Here is a 15,676-nt window from a genome sequence, read left to right as displayed (position 1 = left end):
GTGGCGTTGTTCAGGGGATGAAAGGAAGGACTGTGCAAGAACTTTGAAAAGTTTCAAGTTCATATGAGTGTAAGATACCACTACATTTTTTTGATACAGATGGTATTTATTTATATTAGTTATGAATATTCATGAGATGCAAAGCTGATTGTCCCCCCTCATGCCCAAGATGTGAAGGCCAGATCCATACTGGCAGCATACCCATTACCACAAATTGCATTTTTACCCCATGTCATCCACCCAGTTATCCTCAACCTCCCTCCCCCTCTCCCTTTGCCCCCACTCCACTTTGTATCCAAAGGTATATTCTCTCCCTCTGCAAGTTTAATGCCATGTTGTTGCAAATGAGAGAATTTCATTCTTTTTTATGGCAGAGTAGTATTCCATAGTGTATATATACCACAGTTTCCTTATCCAGTCATCTATTGATGGACATTTAGATTGATTCCGTATCTCGGCTATTGTAAACAGAGCTCCAATAAACATGGGAGTGCACGTATCTCTTCAACATGATGATTTCCATCCCTCTGGGTATATACCCAGAAGAGGGATTGCTGGATCATATGGAAGATCTATCTGTAGTTGTACCAGAAAACTCCAACTTGTTTTCCAAAGTGGTTTTCTAATTTACAGTCCCACCAACAGTGCAGTAGTGTTCCCTTCTCTCCACACCCTTGCAAGCATTTGTTATTCACCATCTTTTAGATTATAGCCAGTCTAACTGGAGTGAGGTGGTATCTCAATGTGGTTTTAATTTGCATTGCCCTGATGACTAATGACATTGAGCATTTTTTCATGTCTCTGTTGGCCATTTGCTTGTCTTCCTTTGAAAAATGTCTTTTCAGTTCCTTTGCCCAATTTTGAATTGGGTCATTTATTTTTTTACTGTATAATTGCTTGAGTTCTATGTATATTCTGGATATTAGTCCCTTGTCAGATGCATAGTTAGCAAAAATTTCCTCCCACTCTGTAGGTTGTCGTTTCACTCTGTTGATTGTTTCTTTTGCCGTGCAGAAACTTTTCAGTTTGATATAGTCCTATTTGTTTATTTTTTCTTTTGCTGCTTGTGCTTTTGGGCTCATGTTCATAAAGCCTGTGCCCTGACCTAACTGCTGAAGTGTTTCACCTATATTTTCCCTTAGTAATTTTATAGTTTTGGGTCTTATACCTAGGTCTTTAATCCATTTAAAGTTGATTTAGTGTATGGTGAGAGATGCATATCTAGTTTCATTCTTTTGCATATGGATATCCAATTTTCCCAGCACCACTTGTTGAAGAGGCAATCTTTTCCCCAATGTAGATTTTTGTTGCCTTTGTCCAATATCAGTTGGCTATAAGCCTGAGGATTGATTTCTGTGTTCTCTGTTCTACTCCACTGGTCTGAATGTCTATTTTTATATCAGTACCATGCTGTTTTGGTTATAACAGCTTTGTAGTATAATTTGAAGTCAGGCAGAGTTATGCCTCCAGTTTTTTTTTTTTTTTTTTTTGCTCAAGATTGCTTTGGTTATTCAGGGTCTTTTGTTTTTCTGTATGAAAGGTAAGATTGTTTTTTCCATTTCTGTGAAGAATGACATTGGTATTTTTATGGGGATTGCATTGAGTCTGTAGATCGCTTTGGGTAGTATAGACATTTTCACAATGTTAATTCTTCCAATCCAATAGCATGGAATATCTTTCCATCTTTTTGTGTCTTCTTTAATTTCTTTCAGAAGTGGTTTGTAATTCTCATTGTAGAGGTCTTTCACCTCCTTGGTTAAACTGATCCCTAGGTATCATATATTTTGGTGACAATTGTAAATGAGCTTTCTTTACTTTTCTTTCTGTTAATTCATTATTCGAGTATGTAAACACTACCGATTTGGGAGCATTTATTTTATATAAATAAATGTTACTGAAGTAACATTATTCAATGTTACTGAAGTTATTAACCAGCTCTAGGAGTTTTTTGATAGGGTCTTTAGGTTTTTCTATATATAGTATCATGTCATCTGCAAATAGGGAAAGTTTGACTTCATCTTTTCTAATCTGGATTTCCTTTACTTCTTTCTCTTGCCTGATTGCTCTGGCTAGTACCTCTAGTACTATGTTGAATAGAAGTGGTGAAAGTGAACATCCTTGTCTTGTTCCTGTCCTTAAGGGGAAGGCCTTTAATTTTTCCCCATTCAGAATAATACTGGCAGTAGGCTTGTCATAAATGGCTTTTATTGCATTAAGGTATTTTTCTTCTATACCTAATTTGTTGAGAGTCTTTATCATGAAGGAATGTTGAATTTTGTCAAATGCTTTTTCAGCATCTATTGAGATGATCATATGGTCTTTATCCTTGAGTTTGTTGATGTGATGTACTACATTTATTGACTTTAGTATGTTGAACCATCCTTGCATCCCTGGGATGAATCCCACTTGATCATAGTGTATAATTTTTTAAATATGTTGCTGTATTCTGATTGCTAATATTTTGTTGAAAATTTTAGCATTTAGGTTCATCAAGGATATTGGCCTATAATTTTCTTTTTCTGTTGTGTCTTTATCTGGTTTTGGTATCAGAGTTATGTTGGCCTCATAGAATGAGTTTGGGAGAGTAGCATCTGTTTCAATTGTTTGGAATAGTTTGAGGAGAATTGGTATTAACTCCTCTTTAAAAGTTTGATAGAATTCAGCTGTAAATCTATCTGGACCCAGAATTTTTTTTTTTTTTGGAAGATTGCTAATTACTGCTTCAATCTCCTTGCTTGTTATTGGTCTGTTCAGGTTTTCTATCTCTTCTTGGTTCAGTCTTGGTAATTTATATGTGTCTAGAAAGTTATCCATATCTTCCAGATTTTCAAATTTGTTGTCATACAGTTGTTTGTAATAGTCTCTAATGATTCTTTGTATTTCTGTGGTATTAGTTGTGATGGAAAGACCACTGGAAATTTTCAAGGGGGACTAAAAGAAATCAAATTTCAGGAGGAGCTCAGAGCATGTAGCAATGATGGAGGGTCTGAATCCATGTTTTGTGCTCAGGGATGTTTGTGCACTAAGCTGCATGCAGGTAAGTAACATTAGATGAAACTGAAGAGGTAGGCAAGGGGCCATGACTGGAGAGGATGAAGTACCATGTTAAGGAGCTTGGAGATTCTTCTGTAAACACCGAAGAATTTTAAGTGAGAGATTATAAGATTATTACTACCTTGAAATTTTTGAAACATAATTTTGTGGTCATTGGAGAGGGCAGGGCCAGAAGAGGGAAATGTAGTAGGCTATTTAAAAAATATACAACACAGACACACACACACACACACACGCACACACGCACGCACACTCAACTAAGGAAACTATTGTAAGGATGAAGAGAACAGATTTGAGAAATGTTTAGGAGGTAAAATCAACAGGATTACTGACTCATTGGATATGGAGAGAGGGTTAAAACAAAAGGAAGTGTCTAGGATTGCTTGCAGGTTTCTGAATAAAGGACTGAATAAATGGCAGCCTGTGTCACTAATCTTTATAAAGAACATAGAAGGAAGAATAATTCTGGACTACGGTAAGATATGAGTTTGGTTTTAGATAATTTTATAACATACCAGTAAAAATGTCTTAGTAGGCAGTTGATTATACAGGTTTGGAGGTCATGGGCAGGGAGAGTTAAAACCATGTTATCATTAGGAAAAGAATTTAAAATGCACAGTGCTGAACAAGACTTTCAGGGAACATTTTTCCAAAAGAGGTCTATAAGGGATACATGAGAGAGTTATTTCAAACATACAGAGAGGGTAATTAACCTTGAGCAGGAAGAATATTTTCTGTGAGGTCAATAGAAGATGCATAGTAACATTTTTTGCTTGTTGGTTGGTTTTATTTTTGTTCTCTGTGCATCCATTAACTCTCTATTTGGTGCCAGTAGTCTGATTTACTTTTGGGAAATGATCTTTTCTCCATTGTGCATGGTCTTGATGGAAATGTCAGCCTTGCTGGGCTGCTGTGTCCTAGCCACAAAGTGTACATTTAGCCCAAGTTAGGTGATGTGACTCTCTTTCCTGAATCTTTGAATCTGAGTGGATTAACAAAAAATAAGGTATGGTAGTCATTAGTGCTGTTCACCCAGTATTTCTAGCTCTCTGCCTTCTGAAAACCTGAAAAAATTTTGCTTCCTCACCTTCTTTGAAGTTAGTCATGACTTTGACCAGTGAGCCAATGTTGCAATATCCTCTTTCTTTCCCCCTGTCATGGCAAATGGCTGTGCTGCAGTTAGTGACTGCTTTGTCCACCTGGATTTCAGAGTGACAGTGACATGAATCAGATCAACATGTACATGAATGAGATGTAAATTTTGTTTTAGACTCCTAAGATTTCAGAGTTGTTTGTTATTGAGCATAATCTCATCTAGCTGACTGATACAGAAAATAGTACCTGAAAGTTGGGTGCTTCTGTAACAAAATTTTAAAATATGTGATCTTGGCTTAGTATTTAGTTAGCAGATGGTAAGGACACCGTGTGGAAGCTGGCAGAATGACTATCTGTGTTATGTGCTGAAAAAAATGTGTTTTTCCTTTTTGTGAAACTGTTGCCTGTGATAATATGAAGGCAGATATTATATTTAATACAGTGTAGTTCTAGGGAAAGAGGCTCGAAAAACAAACCATTAGTATAATGTGTTGGCTGTTGTTGGTTGCAACTGATAAGGTATTAAAGAAAGAGATGAGCTCATAAAGAATTGATTGTCTTGCAAACAATAATGAAAGGGAGTAGAGAGAGTCTCAAAACTCAGGAAATGGAAGGTTGAAAAGGGAATTCTTTTCATTCCCAAATGAAAAAGATAAAACTGGCATAACCTTTTAGTAACAAAGGCCAAATAGAATTCAGTCCTGCAGCAAGGATTAGATCAAAGGTTCACTGGATCATGGCCATTGCAGTAGAGAGAACAAGAAGGAGGTTCCTGGGAAAGGCAATCAGAGAGGTCAACTCAGAGATTCTTTCTGGACCTTTGGAATTACTCTGGTTGCTGCTTTTCCTAAACTGGGATCTCCTGCGTTCTCTTCCAGTGAGCTAACCAATAGCTTTCCAATCAATATCCCCATATAAATAAGCTAGCAAGGGTCAGATTCAGTTCCTTGCCAAAAAAACCACAAACAAAAACAAAGAAACGAATCCCTTGAAAGACACCTTAGAAATGATGCTCAGGTGAAAGTATAGGTGCAGCATTGGGATTTGATGATTGAGTAGGGAGTTTGAGGATTATTAAAGATTTTAGAATACTTATCCAAGAAAATGGGGCCCATGGCAGGTCAAGGATAAATAAAAAGATCTGCCTGGAATCAAAAACCTTAAAAAGCAATGGCACGAATTTTCAATGGACAATCTTAGCATGAAATGAAGAAAACAAATTTCAGAATTTATTCATTTGTTCATCAGACAGTTATTAGATACCTACCATGTGTGAAGCGTGTGTCTAGATGCTGGATAAAGCTGTTACCAAAACAGATATGTTTTCTGCCCTGCTGGAAATTATATGCATGTATATTGATCCAAAGTGTAGAATGGTGAGTACATGGGAGTAGGGAAGTGAAGAGATATGTCATAGGGTCCAGATTGGGAGTGGAGACAGCGAGAGTAGAAGGTGACTGAAAAGCAGTGATTAAGTGGATGAGGTCTTGATAAGGTAAAAAAGTGTTGGATGTAGAGGGAATCACAGAAAGAACTTGAATGATAGAAAGCTAAATTCATGATAAAATTTTGGTATTTCAGATTTCATAGGTGCAGTAGTCACTGGTAAGGACAAGATCCTTGGCTGATAAAACAAAATGCACATGATCACTGGGGTTGAAGTCATTACGCGAGGCAAGACTGTCTGGTGGTGTGAACCACAGAAAAACTTCTGAAGCAGCATGAGTAAGATTCAGTGATGAAATGAGTTAGAGATGCAGGGAGAGGAAGGCTCAGAGAATGGTCTTGAGATTTCTAGAATAGGAGACAGGATTGAAGAAAGACTGCCATTATTTGAGACAGAATTCACTTTTGCACATGTGGAGTTTGGAGAGCTTCCCAGGCATCCAGGTGTCTGTTCCATAGGCAGGGAGAAGAATGGGTCTGATCTCCAGAGAATGGTCAGGGCTGGAGCCACGGTTTTGAGAATTATCAGCAAAAAGCATTAATTTGAAGTCGTGGGAGTAGATGTGTTCACATAGGGAGAATGCACAGATGGAGAAGAAAAGAGAACCGAAGACAGATCCCTGGGAGTTCCCCACACTCAAGGAATGGGTTGAAGAGAACACAGGAACAGAGACTGAATAAATATTTTGAGGGAGGAAAGGAAGTTCAGACTTTCCCTTCAATTCTAGAGATTCCCAAGCACTTACGGCAGGTAATACAATATATTTACTAAAATTCTGTTTCCTTTTCCTGGCCCAGGCACAGAGGAAAATGATATTTTCTAAGTTTTTTGTTTGTTTTTCAGTTAAACTGGGGCCGTGTGACTAGGTCTGGGTGTGCGCAGAAGTGAAACACGCACTCCAGGACTGACCAGGGATGTCCCTCAGGTTATCTATGCTCTTTCTTTCACTTCATGTCAGCCACGGAAGCCTCGCGTTTAAGATGGAAACGCTACCTTAAGAGGCAGCCTGGATCCTTGATTTGTTGCTTGAGGCAAACCATGAAGAATGGGATCCCGAGTCACACTGGACTATGGTGCGAGAGAGAAACAAACCTTTGCTGTGTTAGGCCATTGAGGTTTGGGGATTTGTTACTGCAGATGAGTGTATCCTATCTGATCAGGATAGGATCAAATCGATCCTATTGATCAAATACAGCACCACACAAATAACATAAATTTTCTCCCTTGAAGGTCTTGCTAGGCTTTCTTGTCTGTTTTTCTTGGCTCTACTAAAGCTGTGGGCTTCCCTGGTTGCACATAAAAATAACTTCAAGAACTGATAACTGTGCTTCACACCAGAAACAGAACTCAGTTTTTCTGGGTAGGGACTAGAAATTGATATTTTTTAAGAAACTGTTGTGCTGATCTTAATGTGCAGGCAGGATTGAGAACCACTGTTTTAGAATTGGAAAGGGATTTAAAAATAAGTGACCACATATCCTGGTTTACCCAGGAGAGTCCTGGTTTTGCCTTCTATCTTGGTGTTATTATTAACAATAATCTCACTCTGGAAATTGACCCATCAATAATAATATGAACACACTACTTATAGGTCATCCAGATACATCAAAATTTCCTGAAGAGTAAGGTAGAAAGAGAAGCTCCTATAGTTTGAAAAAGGACTAAAAAGAATCTAGTAGACCTCCAGTTGAAAAGCTCTATTTTGATAGAAAATTATGATTTTAATGATATTACAGAATATTCTTACAAGAACTGTAGGTCTTATTAATAATAAATCTTGCAAATAAATAATGAAAATTATTTTAGTTTTTAATTTAAAACATGAATTCCTTTCCTATGTAAATTTAATAAGTTTAAGTTTTACTGGGAAAACCAAAGCAACCTTCAGTCCCCAAGACATTATGAAATACCTCCTGCTTTCAGAATTGTTCCTAGAGACTGTGGTGAGCCAGTAGCTGGGACTCAGCTATGGGGAAGACGGATGGTATCAAGTAAGAGCTGACACATGGTGCTGTACTTCTCCTATGCAGGTCTTTCCTGATATAATCTGACTCAATTTGGGATTCTGAAGGAGTCTATAAACTAAGTGCTAATAATTAACCAAAAAATAATTCAAGGTTGGTTAAATTATTTTAGCATTTAATTTATGAAAATCATTAAATGGAAATCCAAAGCCAGGAAGTGGTGGCATAGTCTTGGACTTTCCCAGCAGGAATATTTTAGGAAGGATATAGGATTTTCCTTTTGTTCTTGATATGGATTGAATTGTGTCCCACAAGTTTTATGTATTAGAAGCTTGATCCCTACTGTGGCTTTTAAGAGAGCAGAAAATCCTATTATGGCAATTGAAAGGTGGAGGCTTGAAGAGGTGATTGGATTGTGAGGACTACACTTAGTGAATGGCTTGATCCATTCACTGAGTACTAAGTTGACAGATTAATGGTGATCCTGGGCATGGTTCTGAGGGCTTTCAAAGAAGAATGCATGAGGAGCTCTCTCTCTGCTCTGCTATTCCACCATGTGAGATCTCTGTGTTACTGTCACTACCAAGGCCTTCACCAGGTATGTTTCCTGGACTTTGGACATCCCAGTCTCCAAAACCATAAGCAATAAATTTTGCTTTCTTACAAATTACACAGTTCCAGGTATTTTGTTATAAGCAACAGAAATGGACTAATACAGTGCTGCTGGTCCTGGGGACGAAACTCGCTCTTATTTGCCTTGGTTGTTTTCTGAAACAAGAGTCTTCTTAATGAGCTATTCTTGTGCATCAAAACATTTCTGACAGATTCTCAGTAAGTACAGAGGGATGTACAGCATATCAGAAATAAGTTTAACCAGGTAAATCCTGCTCAGTTTTTTATCTCTGTGTAAGCTGTGATTGTGGTATATGGCAGCATCACAGAAAACACTGATAAAAATGCAAGGAGACATATAGCTCTACTTTTTATAGGCATACTCAGAAATCTTATTGAATCTTTGAGCTCAATAGAGAATTGTTTAATGTAGAATTTCAGCCTTTGCTCTAGACATAGCACCGTCACAGAGTAATAGAGTTATTGCCAGGATTTAATTTAAAATACCCATGGGCCCACTTCGGGGTGCTCCCAGATTCCCTCATTTATATGGATTTCTGTTGGGAGACTGTGAGTGCCCCATGGACTGTCTCCCATAGTGACCGTTATAAAAAGCATGCATTTACCAATTATTTGTACCTATATGCTTACCAATGTAATGACAATGTCACAAAAACCCTCCACTGACTTCATGTTTCTTTGCTCTATTTAATAAAATCTACAAAATCACCTAATGCATGTCCCTGAAATTCACACATAACTGGTCCCAAAGATTCCTCAAAATGACTTCTTTACTCTAAGGAACATACCTGTTAAAATTGTATTTAATTAAAATTCTATAAACTTTTGCTTGCTCTTTCAATATGTTCTAAAATTGCCATCAAATTTTGAATTGTCTGAAGTAACTTGAAAAGAGCTAGTGCAGAATAAGTTATGCTAAACTAAATCGATTACCACCACCACCTCCAAATAACCTTTTTAATACCATACAACTGCTGGGACAGAAAGAAATAAAGACCAAGTTCCATGTAATTGAGTTTTGTGACTGCTCTGTTGTCCTTGTTCTGGCGATGCTGAATATCGCTCATCATCCACAAGGTATTTTCCATTTGCTTTTACAATAGTGTCAACATTCCATTATTCTTTGCATATTACTTAAAGCATGGTTTGTTGCTGCATCAGTCTGTTTCTCTTACCAGATAAAGGCAAATTCATTGCTTATCGCCTTCACTTTGTTTTTATCAGCTGTCTTGCTAGTATTCAATTCCCTTAGAATTTAGCTGAAGGTAAATATAAATAAATATAAATAATTTTAATGACTGATTATATGTTTTTAAATAATGTTATGTCACTAAGTTATTCTCACTTTAATGTCCTAATATTCTATCTGATTTCTCTTTATTTGTGTATATGCTCCACCCCAATAGACTTTCATCCCCATTCTCTAACTCTTACGGCAAATACATGAATTTTATATATTTTGATGCATTTTTACTGAAATATTTTTATAATTCCTAACAAAAATGAAAACCAATATTCAATTATTTTAATCTTCTTCTATTACATCTTAACGTTTTCATTCTTACCATGTTCTCAGATTGCCTAGTTTTTTCTTTGGTGAATTTTCTGATTCCACTGCCCAATGGCATGTTGCTTCCAGTTGCTGCTTTCTTGGGAGTTTACTGCTAACACCCTCAAAACTGAAGGTAACAAATATAGTTTTAGAGGCTATTTATTTTTCTGATGATTCCATAGTGATAGGCTCAAACTAGGGATGGAGGCCGGCTGAGATTCATTCTTGTCAGTTTGCATGGTGAGCATTCAACACCTATATACCAGCCACTGTTCTAGAAGCTGGATATAAAACAATGAATAACAAAGCCACTGTCCTCAAGAAGGTCAGAGTCTAACATTCTATATGTAGATATCTGAATAAAGCTTCAGAATTTTGGGGGGGAAACGTGACCCATCAATTTTTCTGACATGATTCCATGAGTGTAAACTAGGGCCAATACCTCTAAAGGAGGCCAGGAAGGTCTCAGGGAAGGTGAGTTGAGGAATAAGTAGAGGAGGTGTGGGAAGGAGGAGACTGTGCAATTTGTCTTGAGGTTGAATATACACATTACCTTACCTAAACTTAATAAATGTCAATCATTGATATCAAAGAATGGGGAAAGCTGTTGGAGACCATATGCTGGTGTTGGGTAAACACTGTTACTGGCCAGAACCAGGGGAATTGGAGTAATACAATTAAATATTAATTAATGTTAAGTAACCTCTTAATTGCTTAAAATTCTTCTTTACCACCTGAAATGGTTTTTTCTTTGCATCTATGATTTCTCATCACAGCATCTAAAGGAAGCCTTCATTGCATTTCCAATTCTCCATTATCCATCCTGTTCTCTACCCTTGGTTGGAAACTATAGCTAGCAGTAGAGGCTTCCTCACCTTTGGTTCCTCTGGGACTAGTTATTCTAGAGGCAAGGTTCCTGTGAAGATATCTTTTGCCAGCACTTAGGAAATGCTCTTCACCGTAGCTCGTGGCAATATTCCTTTCCTTCCTTTGCTTTTCCTACCCATCAGAAAATATGTACAACTTTTCCCCCAAACTTTGCTTGTAATTTTGGCTATTACCATGTTTTCCTCTCTGTGGCCACTTTGTTTCACTTTAAAATTTTTAAAAATTATATATATAAAAGAAATTGCTCATATACGAGTGTATACGCTGCTACTATAGAATAATGACCTTCAAAGCATGGCCATGCCCTAATCCTCAGAACCTATAAATATATTATCTTATATGACATTGAGACTTTGCAGATGAGACTAAGCTAAGGATCTTGAGATAAAGAGAGTAGTATCCCAGATTATCCAGATGGGTCCAATATAATTACATGGGCCCTTATAAAATGGAGGCAGGAGAATCAGAGTCAGAGAAAGAAAATGTAAGGGTGAAAGCAAGATCAGAGAGGGAAGAAGATGCTTCACTGCTGGCTTTGAAGATGAAGAAGGGGTCATGAGCCAAGGAATGTAAGCAGTTTCTAGAAACTGGAAAAGTCAAGGAACAGGTTCTCCCATGGAGCCTCCCAGAAGGAACATAGCCCTGCTGAAATCTTGATTTTATCCCATTGAAACTGATTTCAGACTTCTGACCTCCCTAAACATAAGATAATAAATTCATGTTGCTTTAGGCCACTACGTTTGGTGGTAGTTTACTACAACCATGGTAGGAAACTAATGAACAGAATGAGAGAGATTTGGAGCTATTACAGATGGTTTAAGTAATGCAATGTCTATTTGTTCCCCTGGTAGGGCAATAATTCATGCTTTTTTAGCCCATTATCATTATACCCCAAACAGAGCACTAAGTATCTAGGTCTTTAATTTTCCCTATCTTTTTGCTTTTTTAAAATTTCATGCCAACTATCTGATTCTACCTGATATAAGGGAAGTAAGGGTCAGGAAACAGTTATTAAGGAGATAAAATTTCAGCTAAGTTTTGAGGAATGAATAGCAGCTTACCTGGTAGAAAATAGAGAAAGAGAATTTTCCATGCATGATAGATGTACTGAAGGACTTGCAAGCAGTTGGCATGCCTGAGTGTGGGCTTACCCCACAAAGGAATGTTTGGGGGCAAGGCTGGAGGAGTAGGGAAAGGGCAGTTCTAGAAGGATGCTCTGTCTTGTGGCTGAAGGGGTTGAAGGGAGAGAGAAGATCAGATTTGCCCTTTAGATTTAACCATGGCATTGGTGTGGAGGATGGATTGGAGAGAAGCTAGACAGATGGCAAGGACGTGAGTAAGGAGGAGATTTCCATAGTCAAGATGAGAAGTTATAAGGAAAGAATGGGACAGATTTTAGAAATGTTCAGAAGGTAGAATCAGTAGGCATTGGAAACTTATAGCTTATAAGTGGACATGGAGGAGTATACTAGGATTTCTAGATTTTTAACTTGGGCCACAGCTAAGGTAAAGAGAAGAGTAGGTTCTATGGAAATAAAATGAGTTCAGTTTTAAAAATGAGAGTGTGAGCCTGTGGAGTTGTCCAGAAGGCAGGTATAAGCATGAGATTGTAGCTCGGGAGAGAGACCTATGCTGAAGGCTGAAGATTTGGAAGTCATCAGGCTGCAGCTGCAGACTAAGTCTGAGGGTAATAACCTATGGAAGGAGTCAACGAGAGAAGCTTGGAGCATGAGTATTTAGGAGCTGGGTGGGTGTGAGAAAGAGGCTCAGTCACACGGGAGACTCATCTAGGTACATTCCATTCTCCTAGGCCTCATAGTATTAAAAAATAATTAGCATGCATTGTTGGGCTGGATCACAGAACCCTCTGCCCCATCCTGTGCAGGTTGTGAGTCAGGCAAGTGAAAAAGGATTCTGGTGGCCAATAACAGGATAGACATGCTTTATTCCCATGCGAGCTCTGCCAGCCAGCGGTTCAGAGCTGCTGCCTTTTATACCGAAAGTACATAACAATGGCAACGAGCCAAGGAGTAGGTGGGTGCTCATGCACAGTTACGCTACTCTGATGTAGCTTGTTTACAATGGATGTGCTGAATCTTACCCAGCTGGATATGAGGCGAGGGGGCCTAACCATACTGACTCCATTTTCCTCACATTCATGAATTAGGATTTATCTGAAAACACCTTTTTTTTAAAATTAAAAAACATTTTTTTTGTTCTTTATGAGTCAACTTGGCACTCAATAATTTGGGTGAAAGTTGCAGAGCTGTTTAGAAAATCATAGGAGAGCAGACAAATAAAGTTCTACAGAAAAAGTTCTGCAAACCATACTTGTGTAAAATGTAGCAGAGGCACTGGGTGATGATCTGTATGTAGAGAGACACAGTTGAGTGGGAAGGTTCAAGATCCCACCTTTAGCTATGCTTTCTAACCATCTCTAAGCCTCTGTATTTCTTTTTCTCACAAGGTGGTTGTTCATTCATTTATTCAAAAGTAGATTAATGTTAAAAAAAAACCCCAAAACAAAAAAACACACTCTTTATCCCCCTACAATATGATGAAGCCAGAGGATATATATTAAAAAATACTTCATAATTTACTACACAAAATTTAGTTATCTACTTCTAATTCTGGAAAAAGTATTATATGAGGGTACTTCAAAAAGTTTGTGGAAAAAATGGAATTAAATGATAATACACATCTTTCCATGAACTTTTTGAAGACCCCTTGTACACATTAATGTGAGCTTTGCTGACCAGTAGGGATGATAATTATAAAATCCACTGGGAAAAAACAAACAGACAAGAAACAACAACAAAGAACTTGTTAACAAAGCATAAAAGAAAAACTATACAGCTGAAGAATTTTAAGGCTTTTTATTTTTTAAATTAGTGCACATTCTTTAGAGTCATTAAAGTAGGAAAATTATAAACGTAAACGTTGGTTTTTAAACCAACTGTCTTAATATTTTTTTTCAATTTTTCTAATATCTTTCTTTACTTAGAAGGTATATTAATTACCTATTGATGCTGTAACAAATTTTCACAAATTTAGTCACTGAACAATACAAATGTATTATCATGTAGTTCTGGAGGTCAGAGGTCTCACAGGGCTCAAACCAAGGTGTCAGCAAGGCTGTGTTCCTTCTGGGGACACAGGGGAGAACCTGTTCCTTGCTTTCTCCAGCTTCTAGAGGTGCCTGCATTCCTTGACCCATGGCCCTCTATTTCTTGAAAGCCAGCTGCGGCATCCCTGGACCTCTGCTCCATCGCTGCATCTCCTCTGACTCTCCTGCCTCCCTCCTTCCCTTATAAGGACCTCTGTGATTACACTGGGCCCACCTGGGTAATCTAGAATAAACTCCCCATTTTAAGATTCTTATCTTAACCGCATCTCCAAAATTTTTTCCAGGGGAGATAACATATTTACATGTTTTAGACAGTTGTCAGTAATTATATTTTTAGTAGTAGTGTTGTTGTGTCATTCTTGGATGATCTTGTCTGTATTGTGGGATAAAGCAGCCACCTTGCTATTTAAGATTCTAGGAGGGATGTGCAAAGACCTTTTTTCCCCTCCTCTTTTCTGTGTGTACTAAATAAAGTTTTGCTGTGTGTTATAAATAAACTCCCAGTTTCTCTTCAAGAGACTTTAGTAAATATTTAAATTTCTTTATGATGATTTTAGGGTATTTTCCTGATGTTTCTTTTTAATGCTGTAGGTGCACAGGCTGTTCAACCCCCATTCCTCACCCCACTCAGCTTTCACACAATCATTTCACAGTATTTTGATTTTAACAGGGGCACAGAGAGAGCACCTGTTAGCTAAAGAATAGAGGCTGAGTCTTGGGAGGATTTTGGCATGGGGGGTTATGGGATGGGGAAGGCATTTGAAGCAGAGAATCCTTCTGGAACTCCCAAAATCACAGCAGTGAAGAAGTCACCTATCCCACACAGGGAGAGGCTCCAAAAGCCAAGCAAAGGGACCAGGTCAGCCACAGTGTAGTTGCGTTTGTTACTTAGGTATCAATACAGTCTTAGCCTTCATATGGTATAATGATTGCTTATTTCTAAATATTAAAAGTTTAGAGTAATTCATTGAGACTTCCGAAATACATAGCGCTTTTTTCCTTTAGTTGTTTCTTCAAAACAATTGTTTGCAAAGGAATTGAAAAGAAAAGCTGGGTTTTTTATTGGATGAAATAGACTTTTTAAAAATTGATTATGCATATTCATGGGGCACAAAGCTGACTGTAACCCTGTGTCCAAGATGTGATGATTAGATCAATACTATCAGAATGCCCATTACCACAAATTGCCATTATTTCCTTTGTTCCCTACCCAACCCCTCCCTGGCCTCCCTCTCTCTCGGCAAACCTAGGTATGTTCTCTCCCTTTGCAAGTCCAACACACCACTGTGGTCTTTCTTTCCTTCCTTCTTTCTCTCCTGTCTCCTACTTATGAGTGAGGACATGTGGTGTTTTTCCCTCTGCACCTGGCTTATTTCACTCAACATAATTTTCTCCAGGCTCATCCATGTTGCTATGAATGGCAGAATCTCCTTCTTTTTTATGGCTGAGTAATATTCCATAGGAACTCTCCTACACTGTTGGTGGGACTGTAAATTAGTACAACCACTATGGAAAACAGTATGGAGGTTTCTCAAACAACTACCGATAGATCTACCATACAGTCCAGCGATCCATTTCTAGGTATATACCCAAAGGAATGAAAAATGTGATATATATATATACACTAAGAAAAGCATTTTTTGTTTCTAGCATATTAAAACCTAAAATATTTTAACTTGTGGCTTGATGACTTGTAGCTGACTCAGCTACACAAGCAGTTCTCTAAAAAATATCAATTGACTTGAAGGGGGACCTCATGACTAGAGTAAAATATCTTCAGAAACCCTTATCTTAAGTTGCAGGAGTTGCTGACTACAAAGACCTCACCCCAGTCTTGCTGGCATCATAGGAAGTTACCAATTTATCCTAAAATTGCATAAAATGTATCTTGTGACTATGTTATAGATTCATGACTG

The sequence above is a fragment of the Cynocephalus volans genome, chromosome 8 (genome assembly GCF_027409185.1).
Source record: "Cynocephalus volans isolate mCynVol1 chromosome 8, mCynVol1.pri, whole genome shotgun sequence".
Classification (NCBI taxonomy): domain Eukaryota; kingdom Metazoa; phylum Chordata; class Mammalia; order Dermoptera; family Cynocephalidae; genus Cynocephalus; species Cynocephalus volans.
This window is presented reverse-complemented; position numbering follows the sequence as displayed.